Source organism: Carlito syrichta, unplaced genomic scaffold (assembly GCF_000164805.1).
Source record: "Carlito syrichta isolate Samal-C Ts95f unplaced genomic scaffold, Tarsius_syrichta-2.0.1 Scaffold118130, whole genome shotgun sequence".
Lineage (NCBI taxonomy): Eukaryota > Metazoa > Chordata > Mammalia > Primates > Tarsiidae > Carlito > Carlito syrichta.
In genome coordinates, this window is record NW_007062226.1 from 60,523 (window position 1) to 70,497 (window position 9,975).

Below are 9,975 nucleotides of genomic sequence, written 5' to 3' on the forward strand. Positions count from 1 at the left end.
TCGGGGGGAGGGGGATGGGATTAACAGTAGCAAATATCTGTCGGGGGATGGGAAAACACTTCTTATCTACAGGGTGCCTGAATGAAATGTCATTGTACACCTAATCCTTAACTGTACCCCACAAAACCATAATAAAAAATACCGATTAATGAAAGAAAAAAACAAAGCAAGAGAGATGAGGTGACCAAGGGAGGGGATGGTAACTACACAGATGACATCAGCACGGCCTGGGAGGTGACATCGGAACACAGATGGGGTGAGAACAGAGAGGCAGGTTGAGCCTAGAAAAGAGAGTGGCTTGTCAAATACAGACCCGAGCCCTGCCTGTCTTTCGTAGGCAGGAGTGGACATGGCAGGGTGTCACCAAGAAGCGACGTGATCAGGTTTGTTTTAGAGAATCATGCCGGCAGCCGTTGGCAAGACAGACAGCTAGAAACAGACTAGAAACACAAAGGTGCAGGTGAGGGTCTGAGCTAAGACAGCAGAGAAGCCACGAAAGAAGGAAGCCCAAGGAGTACGTGAAAGGCACAATCAAAAGAACGTGGCGGAAGCATCGCCAACAGCATGCAGTCTCTTTGTAGCATGGAGTCCCGGTTTCTGGAATAAATGGCTCCACTTGGCACCGCGGGCTCTCAACAACGGCATCCACGTAGTATCCATGGAGACAGAGAATTCTGGGGGAAATCTAGTGACTATGACAATGACAACCCATTTCACAGAAATTTCTACTTACTTTCAATTTTTTACAAAATGTATGCAGCACTCTTCACAATAGCAAAAACATGGAGCCAAACGTGCTGCCCATCGAAACTGGACTGGATAAAAAGATTATGGTACAGGGCAACCCCTTCAGGTCCCCTCCTGCTGTGGGAGCTTTTCGGTCCTCTCAATAAATCCTGCTTTCTTAAAAAAAAAAAAATGGTACATATACACAATGGACTATTACACAGTCATAATTATAGAAGGACAAACATACAGATTTTCACAACTTAAACGGATTTAGAGTCTATAACTACCCAGTGATTATCACAGAAACAAAGAACTGAGTACCACATGTTCTCACTCATAAGTGGACCCTGAACATTTCCCATAATACTGTAAGAAAGGGATTGACAGCAGTGGGAAACTGCCGGGGTGTTGGGGCCGGGAGACAGACACACCATCAGTAAGAGTACTTGATCTCAAACCAGTCCAAGGAGGGACCAAAGGGGGGCCCCAACTTTACCCGAAGGATGAACACTTGTATACCTAATCCTGAACTGTACCCCACATCTTCCAATAAAAAAATAAATAAAATTTCGCGGGGTGTGGTCAACCTGTCTCTCGGGCTGGAGTGCGGTGATGCCGTCACAGCTCCCTGCAGATTCAGCCTCCTGGGCTCAAGCAATCCTCCCACCTCGGCCTCCAAAGTAGCTCAGATTACAGGCAAGTGTCACCATGCCCTGCTAATACAGCCACAGGCTTTGCAAAATAAAAATAGGGCATTTTTAAAAGCAAACTTTTTCCTAACTACAACATTTGAACCCCCAAAAAAGGCTACTATTGAAAGAAAGCATATTTCCCTTTGATTCTTAGAATATATGTAATTTCAAAAACTATAGGAAAGGAATTGTCAGTAGTGGGATACTGCCAGAGTGGGGGTGGGGGTGGGGAGACACACAACATCAATAAGGTAAAAGGTGTCTGCTAATTAAAAGGTAAATTACCAAAAAAGTAAATGTGTCTGCTAATTAAAGCAACAGTTTTTCTAAAGGTATACAAAGGTCTCAAAGACTGGGCTTTTAAAGGGTAACTTCCTGTTTGGTACAGTATACTTGGTGATTTTGTGCAAAATTAATTCTACTATAATTGGCTCCTCTTGTCTCTAAAGCTGCTGAACGCCAGAATTCCAATACTGGAACTTCTTTTAAAAAGTTGTCTTGACCCAGAAAAAAAGAATAGAAAATTTAAAAATTAGCCAGGTGTGGTGGCACGCCTACGCCCCTAGTTACTCAGGAGACTGAGGCAGGAGGATTGCTTGAGCCTAGGAGTTTGAAGTTGGGGTGAGCTTCAAACTCACTGTGTCACCGCACCACTTACATCAGCCTGGATGACAGAGCAAGACCCCGTCTCAAAAAAGAAGAAAAAGAAAACAGCAAACTTGGAGAATAAGGAGAAATAAGGCCACTACATTGCTGTGCGACATAAGCAAATGACTTAATCTCTCTGCTCTTCAAATTGTTCATCAGTTAAATAAGAAGGCTTGATTAGATACAATCAGCAAACCTTTTCAAATCTCAGATTCTATGACTCTATCAGGTGTTTTTTAGTATTAACAGTATAATTTCTGCTTTCAGATTATAAACTTAATTTAATACAACAAGCATCCTCCCCTCTCAGCCCAATCTACACACCCCATCGCTTGGGATATATCCAAAGAATATTAAGAGAAGTCAGCACAGGCTAAGCAAAACCTTGTTAGGAAGGAAATGAGGAATAACACTCATTAGATGCTATTTTTATTTTTTATTTTTTGGATGGGGTCTCACTCTGTCACCCAGACGAGTCAGTGGCTTGATCACGGCTCACCACAGCCTCAACCTCCTGGGCTCAGGCAATCTTTCCGCCTCAGCCTCCCGAGTAGCTGGGACTACAAGTACGTACCACCACGCCCAGCTAATTTTTAAATTTTTTTATAAAGACCAGATCTTGCTATGCTACCCAGGCTGGCCTCGAACTGCTGGACTCACTCAATTATCTCGCCCCTCACCAAGGTGCTGAGATTACAGGCATGAGCCACCGTGCCTGGCCAGACATAACCATAATAGACATAATAGACATAATAGACATAAATAATAGACGTAAACTAATCAAAAATAATTGGGGGCTTATTATCTATTTTGAATGTGTCTAGACCAGCACTGCCTGATGGAACTTTTCTGACTTGCATGGTCCCTTATGGGAACTACCAGCCACAGGGGGCTACTAAGCCCTGGAAACACAGTTAGTACAACCGATGATGTGAGTTTCAGTTTTTAATGAATTTGAATTTAAATAGCCACATGTGGCTAGTAGGTGCCATGTTGGGCAGCCCAGCCAGCCCACTGCACTAGTAAGCTGAGCTCAAGAGTTTGGAACATGTCCTAAACAACCATCAATTCGTGGCTCTCTTCAAAGTAGTAATGTAACAATGTCAAGCCAGTTAAAAGAAAACATAGGAATTTTAAAACCTAGACAACTTCAAAAGAAGTTTTAATAGTTTCCCCCTAATATTCCACAAATGATTCATGGCAAACTTCCTAACACAGCATGGGTTTTTATTGAATGTGCTCCATTGTTTAATCAATATAATTTCAAAGGAGAGGCAATCTTAGAGGCTGTGATGTATGTCACACTAAGATTATTTCCTTTTTTCATTCATTTATGAATTCAAGAAAATCATTCCACTTAAAAAAATGTATTTAGGTACAAAGTTTTTCCGTAAAGAGGGGGGGGGGAAGTGCAGGCATGTAGCAATTAATAAATCAGTTAAGTACCAGCAGCTTATATGACAGTTATTAGAAGGGAAAAAGTTTGCCCGAGTCCTGGTGAGTCTTCAGTGATCCAATTCTTTATCCATTTGCCTCCAATTAGACACTACAGAAAGGTGATCTGGGACTATAAAATAAGACTTAAATGCACCAAATCAATCATTTTAAATAGAATTCAAGGGTGAGAATATAAATACCCCAAAGAGAAAGCCACTTGAGGGAACAGCAGAAAGAAATCTCACATGACTCTATAAGGCCAAGTGGCAGTTCCACTCAGAGGCTTGTTGTCCACCCAGGTGCAGCAAAATTTATTTATTTTGGCAAATGAGGTGTCACACATTGACTTTTTCAACAATGTCTTCCTTTTGTCCTTTCTATAAAAGATAGACTCAATTGGCCGGGCACAGTGGCCTATGTCTGTAATCCCAGTGCTTTGGGAGTCCAAGGCAGGAGGGACTGCTTGAGCCCAGGAGTTCACGACCAGTCTGGGCTACATATCAAGACCCCATCTCTACCAAAAATCAAAAAATTAACCAGGTATGGTGGCACACACCTGTAGGCCCACCTACTCAGGAGGCTGAGGCAGAAGGAAGGATTGCCTGAGCCCAGAAGGTAGAGCCTGTGGTGAGCTGTGATCATGCCACTGCACTCCAGTCTGGGACACAGAGTAAGACCCCAACTCAGAAAAAGATAAACATACCCTCCGTAGAAATCTTGGAAAATAAAACTAAAAAGAAATAAATCTAAACCACGTGTAATTCTAACACCCAGGGATAATCACTTTTATATTTATAGTAACGCCTCCTGACAGCTTCTCTGGGTTTTTGTTTTTTTGTTTTTTTTTTTAGTTCCCACAGAATGTAGAATTTGAATCCATTTTTCACTTAGCATTACATAGATAGCATTTCTTGTGTCATTAAGATTCTTTAAAAACATGGCTTGAAACGGTTGTGTAATTTTTATTACAAAATGAATAAGGTCATTTATTTACCATGTCTCCACTACTGGCCATGACCTTGGGGTTTCTTTGTTGTTGTTGTCTTTAATTTTTCACCATCATCAACAGTGCTGCAAGATCAGGCACAGTGGCTCACGCCTGTCATCCCAGCACTTTGGGAGGCCTCGGCTAGAGGACTGCCTGAGCCCAGGAGTTCAAGACCAGCCTGGGCAATATACGGAGACCTTGTCTCTACAGTAAGTCAAAAAATTAGCCACACATGTTGGTGCACGCCTGTAGTCCCAGCTACTTGGAAGGCTGAAGCAGAAGGATCACCTGAGCCTAGGAGGTTCAGGCTGTCGTAGCTGCGATCATGCCACTGCACTCCAGCCCGGGCAACAGAGTGAGACTCCGATTCCGAAAAATAATAATAAATAAATAAAACAATGCTACAGTCTTCATCCTAAACCATAAACCCTGCATCTTGGATGCCTCTTTAAAGCAGAAGCCCAGAAGTTAGATTACAGGATCAAAAACAAGGGGACATAGTGAAGGCTCATGTGACACCCTGAAAACATGCTGTCCTCGTGGCCAGTGATGGAAGACAGAAGTCTCAACCCAGTCTCCTTCCAGCCACCCAGGCCACTGCTTTTCACATTTTCAATGTGATATTCAATAAATAGTTCCCTGCCACTGTAATCTGCAATCCACACACGATGCTTCTTCCTTACACCCTTCTCACATTTTAATTGTATTGTTGTCTGTGATGGATTTTTTTTTTTTTAAATCCAGGGTCTCACCCTGTGTCCCAGACTGGAGTGCAGTGGCATGATCACAGTTCACCACAGCCTCAACCTCCTGGGCTCAGGTGATCCTTCTGCCTCAGCCTGTAGTAGCTGGGACCACAGGCACATACCACCACGCCTGGCTAACGTTTTTTTTGCAGTTGTTTTTTGTAGAGAAGAGGTCTTGCTATGGGGCCTAGGCTGCTTTCAAACTCCTGGGTTCAAGCAATCTACTCACCTCGGCCTCCCAAAGTGCTAGGATTACCACAGCCTGAGCTACCACACTCAGCCTTTGTGATGGATTTTTAAGAGCTCTTGATTATTTTATCTCACCAAAACGAATGCAAATATTTTCCTTTTAGTAGTTTCTTTTGACATACAAAATGTTAGGCTTTTTTAAACTTAGTCAAATCTATCAACTTGCTTTATTTCTTCTAAAACTTGTGTTCTTAAAAGGTCCTCCCCCCAGCCTATGACACCAGAAGTCTAACTTATTCAGGATTTCAAGCTGTACATTAAGCTTTTTAACATAAGGAGAATGCATGCTCAAATATTTTGCGAACTGTACCTCTAAGCTCATCCTCTCAGTTAATAATCCAATCCTAACCCACTGGATGTGTATATCTGGACTTTAGTATCTATTACATTCTTATACATACAGGGCTATGTTTCAAGGCACCAAATTTTCATTGAATTACGAGACAAGTCAGAGAAACAGAAATTATGATTACTGTTCATGTGTCCCTCTTAGTGAGGTAACAATTAAACTTTGGGTCATTTAAGGTAGATTTTTAAGATAGGTATACTAGAAAACATGATACTTCTGCAACGTTATTTCACTGGGGTGGGAGGAAGCTTGGTTTTGAGATAAACAGTTTTGCAAAATAAAGTTTCCTTAGAGAATGCCAATAACCCGAGTTTAACTGATCTTCAAAGTCCAGTTGGTGGAACCATCTTCCTAAATCAGGCACGCTCACTCTCCAGAAAAGATCAATGAAAGTTACAATTTCAAGAACTGATCACATGGATTCTTCATGACTGAGCCACTCTCTTAATGGATCTAAGTATCTGGGCACATGATTTTTCTCCAGGTCTCAGTTTTCTAGACTATAAAAGAGGAGAACGGGCCAAGCTCGGTGGCTCAGTCTGTCATCCCAGCACTTTGGGAGGCCGAGACAAGTGGACTGCCTGAGCCCGTGGGTTTGAGAGCAGCCTGGGTACCCTGGCAAGACCTTGTCTCTACAATAAATAAATTTTAAAAATTAGGCAGACATGGTGGTATGCGCGAGTAGTTCAGGCTACCAGGAAGGCTGAGGAGGAAGGATCACCAGAGCCCAGCAGGTCGAAGCTGGGGTGGCCGAGAGAGATAGAGAGAGAGAGAGAGAAGGAGAAAGAAAGACAAAGAAGGAAGGAAGGAAAGAAGGAAAGAAGGAAGGAAGGAAGGAAGGAAGGAGGAAGGAAGGAAGGAAGGAAGGAAGGAAAGAAAGAAAGAAAGAAAGAAAGAAAGAAAGAAGGAAAGAAGGAAGGAAAGAAGGAAGGAAAGAAGGAAAGAAAGAAAAAGGAGAATGGCTTAGGTCAGAGAGAGAGAGGAAGGAAGGAAAGAAGAAAGGAAGGAAGAAAGAGGAGAATGGCTTAGGTCAGGGGTCCCCAACCCCAGACTGGACCACCGCCTGTTAGGAACTGGGCCACACAGCAGCTAAGTGGCGGGCAGCTGGGTCTGCTGTCAGGTCAGTGGCAGCATTGGATTCTCATAGGAGCCCCAACCCCGAACCTGCCTGTGACCTGAGCATGCCTGGAATCCAGGTTGCCGCTCCTGATGAGAGTCTAATGCCTGACCATCCCCACCCTCTCCGTCCCTGGAAAAAATGTCTTCCCTGAAACTGGTCCGTGGTTAGGTAATCTCGAGGACTGCTTCTCGTTCTCTACATCCCTCACTCCTAGGAGATTATTCGTTATGTCTGCATGTAATTTAAAAAGCAAAATAACTCTATAAGGCTTATACACTGATGCCGTCTTCCAAAAATCCAGCAGTCTCCTGTCCCCTTCACCCCCACCCCAAGATCTTCTGACTCTCTTAGCAGCTTGTCTTGGCATGCATCTACACATCTCTGAATAACATCCTCCTTCCTCATTTTTCAGGTCTTGTCACTATCAGGCGATGACCTAACTGGTCACGCCCTCTACAGTACCCACTCCTAGCTTCCTGACACGCTTACCCTCCTCATATGACTGAATTATTAGGGCTCTATAAACACACCTCAGCTGAGCCAAGTAATATACTATAATACTCCTTTCTTTCCTTTTTTTTACTTGATAAATTTTTTTCTTAATCAGATGGGGTCTCACTATGTTGCCCAGGCTGGTTTCAAACTCCTAAGTTCAAGCGACCCTCCTGTCTCAACCTCCTAGTGTCAGGATTATAGGTGTGAGCCTCCATACCCAGCCTCCTTCTCCATTCATACACAGTTTTTCCCTAAAGTTAATGAAGGTCTTGCTTTTTCCAAGTTCTTAGTCTTCTTTCTTTTTTTTTTTTTTTTTGAGTTGGAGTCTCACTCCTTCACCTAGGCTGGAACGCAGTGGCATGCACACTCATGGCCACCCCAGCGTCAAGCCTCTAGGCTCTGGCAAGCCTTCCACCTCAGCCTTCCGAGTAGTCAGAACTACAGACTTGCACTACCACACCCAGCTATTTTTTATTTTTACTGTAGAGACGAGGTCTCACCAAGTTGCCCAGTCTGGTCTCAAACCCATGGGCTCAGGCAATCCACTCACCTCGGCCTCCCAAAGTGCTGGGATGACAGGCCACCAAGCCCGGCCTAGTCCTTAGTTTTCTACAACATTTTTTATCGATTCAAATCCAAATTCTTCATAAACTGTCTGAAACTCTTCTCCATAAACTGAGGTACCAAATCAATTTCATCTTGAAGGAATGTCTCCTAGGGTCTTCTTTTCTGCCCTAATCTAAATTAACTGCTTCTGGGCCTGGAACTCGGGTGCTATCCTGAGATCTCGCTTCCCCTCCCATCTTTTCCCCTCTTGGTCTTCTCACTCCTAGTCATGGGGCACAACCTCCAACAACTTCCTAAGAAAGGACTCGTGTGGAAAATCTGGTTGGCGGAAAATGTCTTCCCTCATATTTTATATTTTAATAGTGTAGGAGTTTAATAGTTTAGAACGCTAAATTGGAAAAGCATCCTCCCTTGGAACCTCGAGGGCTTCCCCTCCATCTCTGAGAAGTCTGATGCCATCCCAATTACGGGATCTTTCGATGTTCTCAAATCTCCAAATGATGTGAACAGTGGCAATCCATCTGTGGGTGTGGGGGCACTGAGTGACTTCTCTCAAGACTGAAATTCCTGTTCTTCAGTTCTTGGTTATTTTCTTGAATTATTGGTAATTTCTTCACCTCCATTTTCTCTTTCATTCTAATAGACAAACAAGCGCTAGACTTCCTTAATTTCCTTAATTTTCCCTTTATTTTCTACCACTTGTTTCCTTTCATTCTGACTCTCTATTGAATTTTACATGTTAATTTCTTTTAAATTCTCATAACGTTCTCTATTATCATCCTATCCTGTTCTTGTTACATGGATGCAAAATCTTGTTATACCCGAGGTCATGAATAATTTTTTTTTTAAATTTTCTTCTCTCCTTCATAGAAGTTATTTTTCTCTTTGCTAGTTTTGGTGTCTATCTTTCATATTAGCTGTTTCCCTCAACAGTCTGGCAATAATTTGATGTTTGTTCATGTATCAGAGTGGGGAATTAAAAAGTTAACCAGTAGCTCTGAGGACACAGTAAAAATTGTTGACTGGGAATCACCGTATAGAGCAAGATGTGTGGGATCATCCCACAATAAAGCCGATGCTAGTGGCTTTAAAGTCTTTGCTCTTAGTTTGGTCAAATTATGCAGAAAAGGATTCTGCCATATTCCAGTACATATGGGCTGAGGGTTTCCCACCTACAATCGCAGGTTAAGAATCAAGCATCCTAATCAGACACGCAGTTTCTTCCCTGAGATTAGGCAAACGTAGGCTAGAAGAAAGATATCCCTCTTAAATTCAAAGCAATAAAAATGAGTCCAGTTCCAATTCAATACAAGTCAATAAATTCTCTTCTTCCCTTCTGCATCTTGACTTGGTCTTGTTAGACACAGTAAAAGTTAAACTATTACCGTGTAACTGGAATTATTCAAACTCAGGCAGAAACAAAGAAACTTTAAACTGTAATCACAAAGCTGCCAAAGCATTGGAAATCATTCTTATCTCCATTCATCAAGGCAGGTCCCCAAGGCTTACGACTCAAGGCCTCACATTGCAGAAGCCACCCCATGACTCAGACCTTCCAAACCAATCTGCCTGCAAGCCATCCGGGGAACTCGCAGCTTTACCAGTAACATTTCAAACTTGCTCCCCTGCAACGGGAAAAGCTCTGCAGTTGTTTGTTTTTGACGTAACTCAGAAAAGATAACATCCTCCAGATCAAAAATAAAATGGGAAGGTCTCAACAAAAAGCTCATGAAATTCCAGTCAGGCTGTAGCCGCCCTTGAAAATTTAGCATGTCGAAATCACAGAAAAAGCTGTCTCACTTCACACTCCAGGAATTTTCAAATGAGCACAGGAATCTCGGCGAAGACCTTTCAAAATATTTCAATCAAAATGGAAACTCTCAAAGGATGCTGAAGGATGCACAACCAAATTCTGGACCCAAACTGGGTTTCTGAAACATCGTTGCTTCTATGTT